Below are 18,189 nucleotides of genomic sequence, written 5' to 3'. Positions count from 1 at the left end.
AAGAGCTAACTACCCCTAAAGATAGAAATAGAGCCTAACCTTGCCTCAGAGAAATTCCCCAAAGGTAAAGGCAGCCCCCCACATATATTGACTGTGAGTTAAGAGGAAAGTCACAAACACAGGAATGAAACAGGTTTTAGCAAAAGAGGCCAGACTTCACTAAATAGTCAGAGGATAGAAAAGGGAACTATGCGGTCAGCACAAAAGACTACAAAAAACCACGCAGAGTAAGCAAAAAGACTCCCCACACCGACTCACAGTGTGGAGGTGCCACTCTGCACCCCAGAGCTTCCAGCTAGCAAGGGAATATCATGATAGCAAGCAGGACTAGAAATTAGCAGTACTAAGAAATATATTCAGGAAGCAGTAACAACAAATGAACTAGCAAAGACTTAGCTTCTGCTGGAGTAGACAGGGCCTCAGAGAAGTCCAAGAGAGATCTGAACCAATACTGATACATTGACAGCTGGCATGAAGTAACGATCTGAGTAGAGTTAAATAGGGAAGCCAGCCTAACAGTAAACGAGGTCAGCTGAGAAAGCAAACCTCAGAGACCAGCAGTTCCGCTCAAAGCCACCAGAGGGAGTCCAAGAGCAGAACTAACCAAAGTACCATTCATGACCACAGGAGGGAGTCCGAGAACGGAATTCACAACAGATCTCCAATGACTTTTGCACCTTAGTCAAAAACTGTGCAGGCTAGGCGGTGTTGCAGTTTTTAGTGTCATGCATTGATTTCACATTATTGCAGTCTGTGCCACCTTTGTGGTGGCTTCTTTGCTACTACTGCTGATGTTACAAACACATTTTTGAAATCTGAAGACTGCAAGTTGGGTCTCCAACTGGTGGGTTGCCTGTAGTAGAAGGTGTGTCAGAGGCCTATTATATAGTAAATATAGGAAAACTGACTGAACAGCAATCTAGTCTGAACTGGTGCATAACAAAAAAAAAACTTACATAGCAAATAGTTCAATGGTAGGGTTGAGCGAAACGGGTCGATCATTTTCAAAAGTCGCCGACTTTTGGCTAAGTCGGCGTCTCATGAAACCCGATCCGACCCCTGTGCTTGTCGGCCATGCGGTACGCGACTTTCGCGCCAAAGTCGCGTTTCAATGACGCGAAAAGCGCCATTTCTCAGCCAATGAAGGTGAACGCAGAGTGTGGGCAGCGTGATGACATAGATCCTGGTCCCCACCATCTTAGAGAAGGGCATTGCAGTGATTGGCTTGCTGTCTGCGGCGTCACAGGGGCTATAAAGGGGCGTTCCCGCCGACCGCCATCTTACTGCTGCTGATCTGAGCTTAGGGAGAGGTTGCTGCCGCTTCGTCAGAAGCAGGGAGAGCGTTAGGCAGGGTCCACTAACCACCAAACCGCTTGTGCTGTAGCGATTTCCACTGTCCAACACCACCTTCGGTGTGCAGGAACAGTGGAAGCTATTTTTTTTTTTTTTCCTCAGCGCTGTAGCTCATTGGGCTGCCCTAGAAGGCTCCGTGATAGCTGTATTGCTGTGTGTACGCCACTGTGGAAACCAACTGCTTTTTTCAAAGCACATATCCTCTTGTTCCTTTCTGCACAGCTATCTTTTTTGTTTGTCCACACTTTTTATTTAATTTGTGCATCAGTCCACCCCTATTGCTGCCTGCCATACCTGGCTTAGATTACTGCAGGGAGATAGTAATTGTAGGACAGTCCCTGTTTTTTTTTTTTTTTTTTTGTGGGAGATTAAGATTGGCATTTCTGCTACAGTGCCATCCCTGTGTGTGCCATCTCTCACTGAGTGGGCCATAGAAAGCCTATTTATTTTTTCCGTGATTTGTGTTCTAAATTCTACCTCAACACAAAAACACTACATCAATCAGTGGTAGAAAAATATTGGCCTCAGTCAGGGCTTGTGTGCCACTGCTGTGTGTGCTATCTCTTATTCAGTGGGCTATAGAAAGCCTATTTATTTATTTATTTTTTTTCTTATTATTTGGTTTCTAAAGTCTCCCTGAAAAAAAAATAAATAAATAAAAAAACAGTGGGAGAGTAATATTGCCCTTTCAGCTTGTGTGCCAGTCTTGACTCCTGGGTGTGCCACCTCTCTCTCTAATTGTGGGCCATAGAAAGCCTTTTTTTTTTTTTTTTTTTAAATATTATTGGGTTTCTAAAGTCTCCCTTAAAAAACAAAAAATACATAAAAAAACAGTGGGAGAGTAATATTGCCCTTTCAGCTTGTGTGCCAGTCTTGACTCCTGGGTGTGCCACCTCTCTCTCTAATTGTGGGCCATAGAAAGCCTTTTTTTTTTTTTTTTTTTTAAATATTATTGGGTTTCTAAAGTCTCCCTTAAAAAACAAAAAATACATAAAAAAACAGTGGGAGAGTAATATTGCCCTTTCAGCTTGTGTGCCAGTCTTGACTCCTGGGTGTGCCACCTCTCTCTCTAATTGTGGGCCATAGAAAGCCTTTTTTTTTTTTTTTTTTAAATATTATTGGGTTTCTAAAGTCTCCCTTAAAAAACAAAAAATACATAAAAAAACAGTGGGAGAGTAATATTGCCCTTTCAGCTTGTGTGCCAGTCTTGACTCCTGGGTGTGCCACCTCTCTCTCTAATTGTGGGCCATAGAAAGCCTTTTTTTTTTTTTTTTTTTAAATATTATTGGGTTTCTAAAGTCTCCCTTAAAAAACAAAAATACATAAAAAAACAGTGGGAGAGTAATATTGCCCTTTCAGCTTGTGTGCCAGTCTTGACTCCTGGGTGTGCCACCTCTCTCTCTCATTCAGTGGGCCATAGAAAGGCTATTTATTTTTTTGGTTTTTTTAATATTATTTGGTTTCTAAAGTCTCCCTGAAAACAAAAAAAAAAACTTAAAAAAACAGTGGGAGAGTAATATTGCCCTTTCAGCTTGTACGCCAGTCTTGACTCCTGGGTGTGCCACCTCTCTCTCTCTAATTGTGGGCCATAGAAAGCCTTTTTTTTGTTGTTTTTTTTTAATATTATTTGGTTTCTAAAGTCTCCCTTAAAAAACAAAAAATACATAAAAAAACAGTGGGAGAGTAATATTGCCCTTTCAGCTTTTGTGCCAGTCTTGACTCCTGGGTGTGCCACCTCTCTCTCTCATTCAGTGGGCCATAGAAAGGCTATTTATTTTTTTGGTTTTTTTAATATTATTTGGTTTCTAAAGTCTCCCTGAAAATAAAAAAAAAAAAACTTAAAAAAACAGTGGGAGAGTAATATTGCCCTTTCAGCTTGTGCGCCAGTCTTGACTCCTGGGTGTGCCACCTCTCTCTCTCTAATTGTGGGCCATAGAAAGCCTTTTTTTTTTTGTTTTTTTTAATATTATTTGGTTTCTAAAGTCTCCCTTAAAAAACAAAAAATACATAAAAAAACAGTGGGAGAGTAATATTGCCCTTTCAGCTTGTGTGCCAGTCTTGACTCCTGGGTGTGCCACCTCTCTCTCTCTAATTGTGGGCCATAGAAAGCCTTTTTTTTTTTTTTTTTTTTTTAATATTATTTGGTTTCTAAAGTCTCCCTTAAAAAACAAAAAATACATAAAAAAACAGTGGGAGAGTAATATTGCCCTTTCAGCTTGTGTGCCAGTCTTGACTCCTGGGTGTGCCACCTCTCTCTCTCATTCAGTGGGCCATAGAAAGGCTATTTATTTTTTTGGTTTTTTTAATATTATTTGGTTTCTAAAGTCTCCCTGAAAATAAAAAATAAAAAACTTAAAAAAACAGTGGGAGAGTAATATTGCCCTTTCAGCTTGTGCGCCAGTCTTGACTCCTCGGTGTGCCACCTCTCTCTCTCTAATTGTGGGCCATAGAAAGCCTTTTTTTTTTTGTTTTTTTTTAAATATTATTTGGTTTCTAAAGTCTCCCTTAAAAAACAAAAAATACATAAAAAAACAGTGGGAGAGTAATATTGCCCTTTCAGCTTGTGTGCCAGTCTTGACTCCTGGGTGTGCCACCTCTCTCTCTCATTCAGTGGGCCATAGAAAGGCTATTTATTTTTTTGGTTTTTTTAATATTATTTGGTTTCTAAAGTCTCCCTGAAAATAAAAAAAAAAAAACTTAAAAAAACAGTGGGAGAGTAATATTGCCCTTTCAGCTTGTGCGCCAGTCTTGACTCCTGGGTGTGCCACCTCTCTCTCTCTAATTGTGGGCCATAGAAAGCCTTTTTTTTTTTGTTTTTTTTTTAATATTATTTGGTTTCTAAAGTCTCCCTTAAAAAACAAAAAATACATAAAAAAACAGTGGGAGAGTAATATTGCCCTTTCAGCTTGTGTGCCAGTCTTGACTCCTGGGTGTGCCACCTCTCTCTCTCATTCAGTGGGCCATGGAAAGGCTATTTATTTTTTTGTTTTTTTTAATATTATTTGGTTTCTAAAGTCTCCCTGAAAATAAAAAAAAAAAACTTAAAAAAACAGTGGGAGAGTAATATTGCCCTTTCAACTTGTGCGCCAGTCTTGACTCCTGGGTGTGCCACCTCTCTCTCTCTAATTGTGGGCCATAGAAAGCCTTTTTTTTTTGTTTTTTTTTAAATATTATTTGGTTTCTAAAGTCTCCCTTAAAAAACAAAAAATACATAAAAAAACAGTGGGAGAGTAATATTGCCCTTTCAGCTTGTGTGCCAGTCTTGACTCCTGGGTGTGCCACCTCTCTCTCTCATTCAGTGGGCCATAGAAAGGCTATTTATTTTTTTGGTTTTTTTAATATTATTTGGTTTCTAAAGTCTCCCTGAAAATAAAAAAAAAAAAACTTAAAAAAACAGTGGGAGAGTAATATTGCCCTTTCAGCTTGTGCGCCAGTCTTGACTCCTGGGTGTGCCACCTCTCTCTCTCTAATTGTGGGCCATAGAAAGCCTTTTTTTTTGTTTTTTTTTTAATATTATTTGGTTTCTAAAGTCTCCCTTAAAAAACAAAAAATACATAAAAAAACAGTGGGAGAGTAATATTGCCCTTTCAGCTTGTGTGCCAGTCTTGACTCCTGGGTGTGCCACCTCTCTCTCTCATTCAGTGGGCCATAGAAAGGCTATTTATTTTTTTTGTTTTTTTAATATTATTTGGTTTCTAAAGTCTCCCTGAAAAAAAAAAAAAACATAAAAAAACAGTGGGAGAGTAATATTGCCCTTTCAGCTTGTGTGCCAGTCTTGACTCCTGGGTGTGCCACCTCTCTCCCTCTCATTCAGTGGGCCATAGAAAGCCTATTTATTTTTTTTTTTAAATATTATTGGGTTTCTAAAGTCTCCCTTAAAAAACAAAAAATACATAAAAAAACAGTGGGAGAGTAATATTACTCTCAATTACTCTCAATATTGCCCTTTCAGCTTGTGTGCCAGTCTTGACTCCTGGGTGTGCCACCTCTCTCTCATTCAGTGGGCCATAGAAAGCATTTATTTATTTTTTTCCTTGATTTGTGTTCTAAAATCTACCTCAACACAAAAACACTACATCAATCAGTGGGAGAAAAATATTGGCCTCAGTCAGGGCTTGTGTGCCACTGCTGTGTGTGCTATCTCTCATTCAGTGGGCTATAGAAAGCCTATTTATTTATTTATTTATTTTCTTATTATTTGGTTTCTAAAGTCTCCCTGAAAAAAAAAAAAAAACATAAAAAAACAGTGGGAGAGTAATATTGCCCTTTCAGCTTGTGCGCCAGTCTTGACTCCTGGGTGTGCCACCTCTCTCTCTCTAATTGTGGGCCATAGAAAGCCTTTTTTTTTTTTTTATATTATTTGGTTTCTAAAGTCTCCCTGAGAAAAAAAAATAAATAAATTAGGTGGGAGATTAATATTGACATTAGTGCTTGAGTGACAGTCCTGCGTGTGTGTCATCTCTGTGATTTTGTGCCACAGAAAACAGAGTGTGTAACATTGTGCCTGATTTTCCTTGTGGTCTCACCAACCTGTTAAGGGATATTGAAATCATACTGAAGTTATAGCTCACCGTGTAAGTTGTTTGACAGCAACAAATAAAGTTACTTTGGTTAAGATTTTAAAACAATGAGGAAGTCTGGTGCAAGAGGTCGTCGTGGGCGTTCATTGTCAGCTGGTAATGATGGTAGTGGTAGTGGAGCATCAGGTGGTCGTGGGGATAAAAATATTCCACCTAAGTCTGGAGCTGTGGAGCCAGTTTCGTCGTCAGGCTACACAAGGCCTCGAACGCTCTCTTTTCTGGGAGTAGGAAAACCGCTTTTAAAGGCGGAGCAGCAACAGCAAGTTTTGGCTTACATTGCAGACTCAGCCTCTAGCTCTTTTGCCTCCTCTTCCGAAACTGGTAAATGTAAAAGCAGCGCGTCGCTTGTGGATGTTCACGGTCAGGGACAAGTCGCTTCCTTGTCCTCCTCAGCAAAAACTACAACAAGAGAGAAGGATGCAGCAGGCGACACAACGGGTCACTCCATGGAGCTCTTTACACATACCGTCCCTGGCTTAGAAAGTGAAACATTTAACAGGCCATGCCCATTACAAGTAGATTCTGACATGGAGTGCACTGATGCACAGCCACAGCCAGAGTACTATGCTGCTCCTTTGACTCAGACCACCACATTGCCCTCTCAGGGTACAGATCCACAATCAGACCCTGATGAGACTATGTTGCCCCGCCACGAACGCTATACCACCGACCGACACAGTGACACAGACGAAGTTGCACACGAGCTCGAAGAGGAGGTAATAGATGACCCAGTTATTGACCCCGATTGGCAGCCATTGGAGGAACAGGGTGCAGGCGGCAGTAGTTCAGAAGCGGAGGTGGAGGAGGGGCCGCAGCAGGCATCAACATCGCAACAGGTTCCATCTGCCGGGCCTTTATCTGGCCCAAAACGCGTGTCAAAGCCAAAACCTGTTGGAGGACAGCGTGGCCATCCGGTTAAAGCTCAGTCTGCAATCCCTGAAAAGGGATCCGAGTCTAGGAAGAGTGCAGTCTGGCATTTTTTTAAACAACATCCAACTGATCAGCGCAAAGTCATCTGTCAAAAATGTTCAACTAGCTTAAGCAGAGGTCAGAATCTGAAAAGTCTAAATACTAGTTGCATGCATAGACACTTAACCACCATGCATTTTCAAGCCTGGACTAACTACCAAACGTCCCTTAAGGTTGTAGCACCCTCGGCCAATGAAGCTAGTCAGCAACGCAACATCCCTTCCGTCACTGTAAGGCCACCATTTTCCGCACCACCGGCAGTATCTGTGCAGGTTTCTTTGCCAGCCAAAAGCAGTCAGGGTCAGGGAACCACCAGTTTTGTAGGAGGAAATATTGCATCTAGGGCACCGGCGGAAACAATACCGTCTCCAACCGTCTCTCAGTCTGCCATGTACACCGGCACACCCGAAAGTTCCACGATCTCCAGCTCTCCAGTCCAGCTCACCCTACATGAGACTCTGGTTAGAAAAAGGAAGTACTTATCCTCGCATCCGCGTACACAGGGTTTTAACGCCCACATAGCTAGACTAATCTCGTTAGAGATGATGCCCTACCGGTTAGTTGAAAGCGACGCTTTCAAAGCCCTGATGGAGTACGCTGAACCACGATACGAGCTACCCAGTCGACACTTTTTTTCCAGAAAAGCCATCCCAGCCCTGCACCAGCATGTTAAACAGCGCATCGTCCATGCACTCAGGCAATCTGTGAGTACAAAGGTGCACCTGACTACAGATGCATGGACCAGTAGGCATGGCCAGGGACGTTATGTGTCCATCACGGCACACTGGGTGAATGTGGTGGATGCAGGGTCCACAGGCGACATCAATTTAGGGACAGTTGTGCCTAGCCCACGGTCTAGGAAACAGTTGGCTGTAGGCGTTCGCACCCCCTCCTCCTCCTGCTCCTCGTCCTCCTGCAGAAGCTACAGCTCTTCCACAGAACGCAGTCTGCCAACCACTCCATCGGCAGATGACACTGTTGCACACCAGTTGTCCCATTATGGGCCAGCTACTGCCAAGCGTCAGCAGGCTGTATTGGCTATGAAGTGTTTGGGCGACAACAGACACACCGCGGAAGTTCTGTCCGAGTTCTTGCAACAAGAAACGCAGTCGTGGCTGGGCACAGTAGATCTTGAGGCAGGCAAGGTAGTGAGTGATAACGGAAGGAATTTCATGGCTGCCATCTCCCTTTCCCAACTGAAACACATTCCTTGCCTGGCTCACACCTTAAACCTGGTGGTGCAGTGCTTATTGAAAACTTATCCTGGGTTCTCCGACCTGCTCCTCAAAGTGCGTGCACTTTGCTCACATATCCGACGTTCGCCTGTACACGCCAGCCGTATGCAGACCTATCAGCGGTCTTTGAACCTTCCCCAGCATCGCCTAATCATAGACGTTGCAACAAGGTGGAACTCAACACTGCACATGCTTCAGAGACTGTGCGAACAGAGGCGTGCTGTTATTTATTTGTGGGAGGATACACGGGCAGGCAGTAGGATGGCAGACATGGAGTTGTCAGGTGTGCAGTGGTCTAAGATACAAGACATGTGTCAAGTCCTTCAGTGTTTTGAGGAATGCACACGGCTGGTTAGTGCAGACAAGCCGTAATAAGCATGAGCATCCCCCTAATGCGTCTGCTGATGCAAAGTTTGACGCACATAAAGGAGCAGGCGTCTGCACCAGAGGAAGAGGAAAGCCTTGATGACAGTCAGCCATTGTCTGGTCAGGGCAGTGTACAGGACGAGGTAGCGGGCGAAGAGGAGGTGGAGGACGAGGAGGATGATGGGGATGAGTATATTTTTAATGCCGAACCTTTCCCGGGGGCACAGGAAATTGGTTGCGTGTCACGGCCGGGTTCTGGTTTTTTGAGGGACACAAGTGACGTAGATTTGCCTGCAACTGCCCCTCGACCAATCACAACCGGAGATTTGACAACTGGAACTTTGGCCCACATGGCGGATTATGCCTTACGTATCCTAAAAAGGGACACACGCATTACGAAAATGATGAACGATGACGATTACTGGTTGGCCTGCCTCCTTGATCCACGCTATAAAGGCAAATTGCAAAATATTATGCCACATGAGAACTTGGAACTAATATTAGCAACCAAACAATCAACTCTTGTTGACCGTTTGCTTCAGGCATTCCCAGCACACAGCACACGTGATCGTTCTCACACGAGCTCCAGGGGGCAGCAGACTAGGAGTGTTAGGGGTGCACACATCAGAAGTGGCGTTGGACAGAGGGGTTTTCTGACCAGGTTGTGGAGTGATTTTGCTATGACCGCAGACAGGACAGGTACTGCTGCATCAATTGAAAGTGACAGGAGACAACATTTGTCCAGTATGGTTACTAACTATTTTTCATCCCTTATCGATGTTCTCCCTCAACCGTCATTCCCATTTGATTACTGGGCCTCCAAATTAGACACCTGGCCAGAATTGGCAGAATATGCATTGCAGGAGCTTGCTTGCCCGGCAGCAAGTGTCCTATCAGAAAGAGTATTCAGTGCTGCAGGTTCAATATTAACTGAAAAAAGGACTCGTCTGGCTACCCAAAATGTTGACGATCTAACATTCATTAAAATGAACCACAACTGGATTTCGAAATCTTTTGCCCCACCTTGCCCGGCCGACACCTAGCTTTCCTATGAAAAGCTCTTGCCTGTGAATTACTTTTCTAATGTCTAATTTGCTGCAGCTGATTGTACAGCATACGACATGTTTACACCTCCCTAAATGGCAAAACTCCCCACACGGGGCCGTGGTATCGCGACTTGGCGCAAGTACCCGTGAGACTGCTGTTTGTCTGAAGAGGTGGGTGTGCTCGCTTTTGGTTGACGGCATTGCTACTGGGTCCCTCATAGTACAATGTAGTGTCTCTGGCGGTGGTGGTGCGCACCCAACGTCAGACACACCGTTGTAACATGAGGGGCCCTGGGGCGGTCCCGCCGGCCTCAAGAGAGTTCCCCCCTACCCCAGCTCAAAATGTGCTCTACCACGTGCAAAATTATGTCGCACAGCTCCACCAATCTTTAGTCTATTCGCTGACATCATTCAATGTCTGGCACTGACAATACAAATTTGTAGACATCTATGATGCAACTTAAAGTAGTCTGTGTCTGTGTCCTATATTGGCACCATTAAATAGTTACTGCCAAATTACTATGTCAGAAACTCAGTAGATGAGCCCACCCCTGTACCTAAGTATGCCACCTTTTTTTTTGTTTTGGTTGTTTTGCGAGACATTAACATCTATTTATATTTTGGGAGTACTGGGACAGACACTCCTTGCACTACTCCTCCACTCACCACCAAGCTGCCTGTGTATCCATGTAACCGCTGTAAAGCTGCCATGAGCCTATTGTTTGTTATTTTAGGCCTTTGATAGCCTGTCTGCGGTCGCTACTTTAAATACTCCTCCACTCACCACCAAGCTGCCTGCCCGTGTATCCATGTAACCGCTGTAAAACTGCCATGAGCCTATTGTTTGTTATTTTAGGCCTTTGATAGCCTGTCTGCGGTCCCTACTTTAAATACTCCTCCACTCACCACCAAGCTGCCTGTGTATCCATGTAACCGCTGTAAAACTGCCATGAGCCTATTGTTTGTTATTTTAGGCCTTTGATAGCCTGTCTGCGGTCCCTACTTTAAATACTCCTCCACTCATCACCAGCTGCCTGCCCGTGTATCCATGTAACCGCTGTAAAACTGCCATGAGCCTATTGTTTGTTATTTTAGGCCTTTGATAGCCTGTCTGCGGTCCCTACTTTAAATACTCCTCCACTCACCACCAAGCTGCCTGCCCGTGTATCCATGTAACCGCTGTAAAACTGCCATGAGCCTATTGTTTGTTATTTTAGGCCTTTGATAGCCTGTCTGCGGTCCCTACTTTAAATACTCCTCCACTCACCACCAAGCTGCCTGCCCGTGTATCCATGTAACCGCTGTAAAACTGCCATGAGCCTATTGTTTGTTATTTTAGGCCTTCGAAGCCTGTCTGCGGTCCCTCCTTCCACTAGGCCTCCACTGACCAGACCACTGCTGCCTGTGTACCCCTGGAACCAATTTTAAAGTGCCTACAGCCAGCCCATTTTATTGTGTTAGGCCTTCGAAGCCTGTCTGCGGTCCCTCCTTCCAATAGGCCTACACTGACAAAGGTACACCTGACAACAGACACATGGACCTGTAGGCATGGCCACGGAAGGTTACGTGTCCTTTGTGGCTCAATGGGTTAATGTATTGGATGCATGGTCCACACAGGGGACAGCCTGCTAAGTCTGTATGCAGTCCCTAATTCAAGTTGTCCTCAACTGAATAAAGCTGAGCTTCTACCTTCTGGCTCTCATTAAGTGTTTTTTAAAAAACAAAATGGTGGTTAGGGCCTACTAACGGCTTCTGCCCCTCCCTGGTGTTGCCCTCAACTGAATAAAGCTGAGCTTCTACCTTCCGGCTCTGATTAACTGCTGTTTTTAAACACATTGCTGGTTCCGGCCTACTAACGGTGTCTGCCCCTGCCTGGTGTTGCCCTCAACTGAATAAAGCTGAGCTTCAACCTTCTGGCTCTCATTAAGTGTTTTTTAAAAAACAAAATGGTGGTTCCGGCCTACTAACGGTGTCTGCCCCTGCCTGGTGTTGCCCTCAACTGAATAAAGCTGAGCTTCAACCTTCTGGCTCTCATTAAGTGTTTTTTAAAAAACAAAATGGTGGTTAGGGCCTACTAACGGCTTCTGACCCTCCCTGGTGTTGCCCTCAACTGAATAAAGCTGAGCTTCTACCTTCCGGCTCTGATTAACTGCTGTTTTTAAACACATTGCTGGTTCCGGCCTACTAACGGTGTCTGCCCCTGCCTGGTGTTGCCCTCAACTGAATAAAGCTGAGCTTCAACCTTCTGGCTCTCATTAAGTGTTTTTTAAAAAACAAAATGGTGGTTAGGGCCTACTAACGGCTTCTGCCCCTCCCTGGTGTTGCCCTCAACTGAATAAAGCTGAGCTTCTACCTTCCGGCTCTGATTAACTGCTGTTTTTAAACACATTGCTGGTTCCGGCCTACTAACGGTGTCAGCCCCTGCCTGGTGTTGCCCTCAACTGAATAAAGCTGAGCTTCAACCTTCTGGCTCTCATTAAGTGTTTTTTAAAAAACAAAATGGTGGTTCTGGCCTACTAACGGTGTCTGCCCCTGCCTGGTGTTGCCCTCAACTGAATAAAGCTGAGCTTCAACCTTCTGGCTCTCATTAAGTGTTTTTTAAAAAACAAAATGGTGGTTAGGGCCTACTAACGGCTTCTGCCCCTCCCTGGTGTTGCCCTCAACTGAATAAAGCTGAGCTTCTACCTTCCGGCTCCGATTAACTGCTGTTTTTAAACACATTGCTGGTTCCGGCCTACTAACGGTGTCTGCCCCTGCCTGGTGTTGCCCTCAACTGAATAAAGCTGAGCTTCAACCTTCTGGCTCTCATTAAGTGTTTTTTAAAAAACAAAATGGTGGTTAGGGCCTACTAACGGCTTCTGCCCCTCCCTGGTGTTGCCCTCAACTGAATAAAGCTGAGCTTCTACCTTCCAGCTCTGATTAACTGCTGTTTTTAAACACATTGCTGGTTCCGGCCTACTAACGGTGTCTGCCCCTGCCTGGTGTTGCCCTCAACTGAATAAAGCTGAGCTTCAACCTTCTGGCTCTCATTAAGTGTTTTTTAAAAAACAAAATGGTGGTTCCGGCCTACTAACGGTGTCTGCCCCTGCCTGGTGTTGCCCTCAACTGAATAAAGCTGAGCTTCAACCTTCTGGCTCTCATTAAGTGTTTTTTAAAAAACAAAATGGTGGTTAGGGCCTACTAACGGCTTCTGCCCCTCCCTGGTGTTGCCCTCAACTGAATAAAGCTGAGCTTCTACCTTCCGGCTCCGATTAACTGCTGTTTTTAAACACATTGCTGGTTCCGGCCTACTAACGGTGTCTGCCCCTGCCTGGTGTTGCCCTCAACTGAATAAAGCTGAGCTTCAACCTTCTGGCTCTCATTAAGTGTTTTTTAAAAAACAAAATGGTGGTTAGGGCCTACTAACGGCTTCTGCCCCTCCCTGGTGTTGCCCTCAACTGAATAAAGTTGAGCTTCTACCTTCCGGCTCTGATTAACTGCTGTTTTTAAACACATTGCTGGTTCCGGCCTACTAACGGTGTCTGCCCCTGCCTGGTGTTGCCCTCAACTGAATAAAGCTGAGCTTCAACCTTCTGGCTCTCATTAAGTGTTTTTTAAAAAACAAAATGGTGGTTCCGGCCTACTAACGGTGTCTGCCCCTGCCAGGTGTTGCCCTCAACTGAATAAAGCTGAGCTTCAACCTTCTGGCTCTCATTAAGTGTTTTTTAAAAAACAAAATGGTGGTTAGGGCCTACTAACGGCTTCTGCCCCTCCCTGGTGTTGCCCTCAACTGAATAAAGCTGAGCTTCTACCTTCCGGCTCTGATTAACTGCTGTTTTTAAACACATTGCTGGTTCCGGCCTACTAACGGTGTCTGCCCCTGCCTGGTGTTGCCCTCAACTGAATAAAGCTGAGCTTCAACCTTCTGGCTCTCATTAAGTGTTTTTTAAAAAACAAAATGGTGGTTAGGGCCTACTAACGGCTTCTGCCCCTCCCTGGTGTTGCCCTCAACTGAATAAAGCTGAGCTTCTACCTTCCGGCTCTGATTAACTGCTGTTTTTAAACACATTGCTGGTTCCGGCCTACTAACGGTGTCTGCCCCTGCCTGGTGTTGCCCTCAACTGAATAAAGCTGAGCTTCAACCTTATGGCTCTCATTAAGTGTTTTTTAAAAAACAAAATGGTGGTTAGGGCCTACTAACGGCTTCTGCCCCTCCCTGGTGTTGCCCTCAACTGAATAAAGCTGAGCTTCTACCTTCCGGCTCTGATTAACTGCTGTTTTTAAACACATTGCTGGTTCCGGCCTACTAACGGTGTCTGCCCCTGCCTGGTGTTGCCCTCAACTGAATAAAGCTGAGCTTCAACCTTCTGGCTCTCATTAAGTGTTTTTTAAAAAACAAAATGGTGGTTAGGGCCTACTAACGGCTTCTGCCCCTCCCTGGTGTTGCCCTCAACTGAATAAAGCTGAGCTTCTACCTTCCGGCTCTGATTAACTGCTGTTTTTAAACACATTGCTGGTTCCGGCCTACTAACGGTGTCTGCCCCTGCCTGGTGTTGCCCTCAACTGAATAAAGCTGAGCTTCAACCTTCTGGCTCTCATTAAGTGTTTTTTAAAAAACAAAATGGTGGTTAGGGCCTACTAACGGTGTCTGCCCCTGCCTGGTGTTGCCCTCAACTGAATAAAGCTGAGCTTCAACCTTCTGGCTCTCATTAAGTGTTTTTTAAAAAACAAAATGGTGGTTAGGGCCTACTAACGGCTTCTGCCCCTCCCTGGTGTTGCCCTCAACTGAATAAAGCTGAGCTTCTACCTTCCGGCTCTGATTAACTGCTGTTTTTAAACACATTGCTGGTTCCGGCCTACTAACGGTGTCTGCCCCTGCCTGGTGTTGCCCTCAACTGAATAAAGCTGAGCTTCAACCTTCTGGCTCTCATTAAGTGTTTTTTAAAAAACAAAATGGTGGTTAGGGCCTACTAGCGGCTTCTGCCCCTCCCTGGTGTTGCCCTCAACTGAATAAAGCTGAGCTTCTACCTTCCGGCTCTGATTAACTGCTGTTTTTAAACACATTGCTGGTTCCGGCCTACTAACGGTGTCTGCCCCTGCCTGGTGTTGCCCTCAACTGAATAAAGCTGAGCTTCAACCTTCTGGCTCTCATTAAGTGTTTTTTAAAAAACAAAATGGTGGTTCCGGCCTACTAACGGTGTCTGCTCCTGCCTGGTGTTGCCCTCAACTGAATAAAGCTGAGCTTCAACCTTCTGGCTCTCATTAAGTGTTTTTTAAAAAACAAAATGGTGGTTAGGGCCTACTAACGGTGTCTGCCCCTCCCTGGTGTTGTCCTAAACTGAACAAAGCTGAGCTTCCACATTCTGGCTTTCGGCCTATACTATCAGATATTAAACTGCATTTGGCCTACTAGTGTGGTTAGGCCCTTGAAACAGTGTCTGCTGCTCTTGGGTTTGCTACTCCACTGAACAAAGCAATGCCGCCTGTTTAGTCCTGTTACCAATTTTGATCTGCATTTAGCCTACTTTATTCTTTGGCCCTATATCTGTTTCCTCATCATCCTGCCCATTGCCCAGCCACTGCTAGATGAGTCTGCTGGTACATTGACCTAGACCACTACATTCCCCTTGTACTCTACACAGCCAGAATCTGACCCTGCTGAAAGTAAGGTTCCCCTTCCCGCATATTATACCACCTTACACAGGGACAAAGAGGAAGGTGCAGATGAAAGTGCAGGTTCCTTCATCAGGTGGGGGGGCATACTCGTTGGCGACGTCACTGGCACAGGGCCACTCAGAGTACGCAAAAGTGTCGCTGCTGGTGGGAGGCGCCCCCGCCATGCAAACACACCGCCGTACTTTGAGGGGCCCTGTGCCAGTGCCAATGCGAATGAGTGGGCCCCCCCTGCTTGCTCAGGATCACAGCACTTGCAACGTTGAAATACTTACCTCTCCCTGCTCCACCGCCATGACGTAGTCCATGTTTCCTGGGCCCACTAAAACCTTGAACCAGCCCTACCCCCACAACTTTTGCCAAATGACCCCCAATTTCCAGTGCCCAACTATTATTATAAAGTTAATTAAGATTGACAAGCTTCAGAAAACAAGAATGGATGTTTTTGGCAGTAAAATGTGCACTGTAGGTGTTTTCCTGGCCTCCACTCACTGCCGGCTATGCTTCCCCATTGACTTGCATTGGGTTTCGTGTTTCGGTCGATCCCTGACTTTTAGCGATAATCGGCCGACTTCACTCGACTCGACTCTGGACTAAATCGGGTTTCACAAAACCAGACTCGATCTTAAAAAAATGAAAGTCGCTCAACCCTATTCAATGGCTGCACTCAATTTTACTGTACTAAAGCAAGGAAATGTGCGATACATGAAATGTGAATAGCATAAAGGCTTGTGAAATCTAAGAAAAAACACATGAGATGCTTAGCACAAGATTTGGCCAAAAATTGTGAGCTCATCCACCAAACGTCAAGGTAATCTCAAATCGGATGGGTACCTGACCTGTCTGCCTAGTGTGAACACTTAGCTCTGGGTTATAACATGGCAAAGCCTGCATTTATAGGAAGGTCGGAACCAACTGTGTTTGGATGTAATTAAAATAACAGCATGGTTACGTCAAGGTAATCTCAAATCAGAGGCCTATTATACTCTTTCTACTCTGTGGTAGTGTTGAGCATTCCGTGTTGTGAAATTGGATTCTGGGCTCCCCCGGTGGCCACTTGTGGAATTGTACTTGTGTGCATCATCCCCTCTGTTCACCTGCTCCTATCAGGATGTGGGAGTCGCTATATAACCTTGCTCCTCTGTCAGTTTCATGCCGGTCAACAATGTAATCAGAAGCCTTTCTGTGCATGTTCCTGCTACTAGACAACTCCCAGCTAAGTTGGACTTTTGTCCTTGTGTGTTTTTGCATTTTGTTCCTGTTCACAGCTGCTGTTTCGTTACTGTGTCTGGAAAGCTCTTGTGAGCGGAAATTGCCACTCTGGTGTTATGAGTTAATGCTAGAGTCTTAAAGTAATTTCTGGATGGTGTTTTGATAGGGTTTTCTGCTGACCATGAAAGTGCCCTTTCTGTCTTCTTGCTATCTAGTAAGCGGACCTCGATTTTTGCTAAACCTATTTTCATACTACGTTTGTCATTTCATCTAAAATCACCGCCAATATATGTGGGGGCCTCTGTCTGCCTTTTGGGAAAATTTCTCTAGAGGTGAGCCAGGACTGTCTTTTCCTCTGCTAGGATTAGGTAGTTCTCCGGCTGGCGCTGGGCATCTAGGGATAAAAAACGTAGGCATGCTACCCGGCCACTTCTAGTTGTGCGGCAGGTTTAGTTCATGGTCAGTATAGTTTCCATCTTCCAAGAGCTAGTTCTCATATATGCTGGGCTATGTTCTCTCGCCATTGAGAATCATGACAGTTTGACCGGCCCAAAAAAAAGGGTTAAATTACTGGCTGAGAAAGGAGAGAAAAAAGAAGTCTGCTACAATTTTTTTTTTTTTTTTTCCTATAGTTCTGAGTGTGCTCTTAATTGAATCACTTGCTAGTCTGCCTATACTGCAGCCTTCCTCTCTTTCTCTCCTTCTTATCCTTGAATGGCTCTGTGTTCACCTGTTTCAAATGGATCTTCAGAGTGTAGCTACAGGTTTGAATAATCTCGCCACAAAGGTACAAAATTTGCAAGATTTTGTTGTTCATGCACCTATGTCTGAGCCTAGAATTCCTTTGCCTGAATTCTTCTCGGGGAATAGATCTCACTTTCAAAATTTTAAAAATAATTGCAAATTGTTTTTGTCCCTGAAGTCTCGCTCTGCCGGAGACCCTGCACAGCAGGTCAGGATTGTAATTTCCTTGCTCCGGGGCGACCCTCAAGACTGGGCTTTTGCATTGGCACCAGGGGATCCTGCGTTGCTCAATGTGGATGCGTTTTTTCTGGCCTTGGGGTTGCTTTATGAGGAACCTCATTTAGAGCTTCAGGCGGAAAAGGCCTTGATGTCCTTGTCTCAGGGGCAAGATGAAGCTGAAATATACTGCCAAAAATTCCGCAAATTGTCTGTGCTTACTCAGTGGAATGAGTGCGCCCTGGCGGCGATTTTCAGAGAAGGTCTCTCTGATGCCATTAAGGATGTTATGGTGGGGTTCCCTGTGCCTGCGAGTCTGAATGAGTCCATGACGATGGCTATTCAGATCGATAGGCGTCTGCGGGAGCGCAAACCTGTGCACCATTTGGCGGTGTCTACTGAGAAAACGCCAGAAAATATGCAATGTGATAGAATTCTGTCCAGAAGCGAGCGGCAGAATTTTAGACGAAAAAATGGGTTGTGCTTCTATTGTGGTGATTCAACTCATGTTATATCAGCATGCTTTAAGCGTACTAAGAAGCCTGACAAGTCTGTTTCAATTAGCACTTTACAGTCTAAGTTTATTCTATCTGTGACCCTGATTTGTTCTTTGTCATCTATTACCGCGGACGCCTATGTCGACTCTGGCGCTGCTTTGAGTCTTATGGATTGGTCCTTTGCCAAACGCTGTGGGTATGATTTGGAGCCATTGGAGGCTCCGATACCTCTGAAAGGGATTGACTCCACCCCATTGGCTAGTAATAAACCACAATACTGGACACAAGTGACTATGCGTGTTAATCCGGATCACCAGGA

General features: G+C 44.9%; 1 protein-coding gene across 1 annotated transcript in view; it reads right to left on the bottom strand.

Annotated features, from left to right (window-relative positions):
• LOC143817720 (uncharacterized) overlaps window positions 1–18,189 on the bottom strand; it is an 800,811-nt gene that overhangs the window by 534,473 nt on the left and 248,149 nt on the right. The gene's annotated exons all lie outside the window — the stretch shown is intronic.

Source organism: Ranitomeya variabilis, chromosome 3, assembly GCF_051348905.1.
Source record: "Ranitomeya variabilis isolate aRanVar5 chromosome 3, aRanVar5.hap1, whole genome shotgun sequence".
Lineage (NCBI taxonomy): Eukaryota > Metazoa > Chordata > Amphibia > Anura > Dendrobatidae > Ranitomeya > Ranitomeya variabilis.
This window is presented reverse-complemented; position numbering and strand designations above follow the sequence as displayed.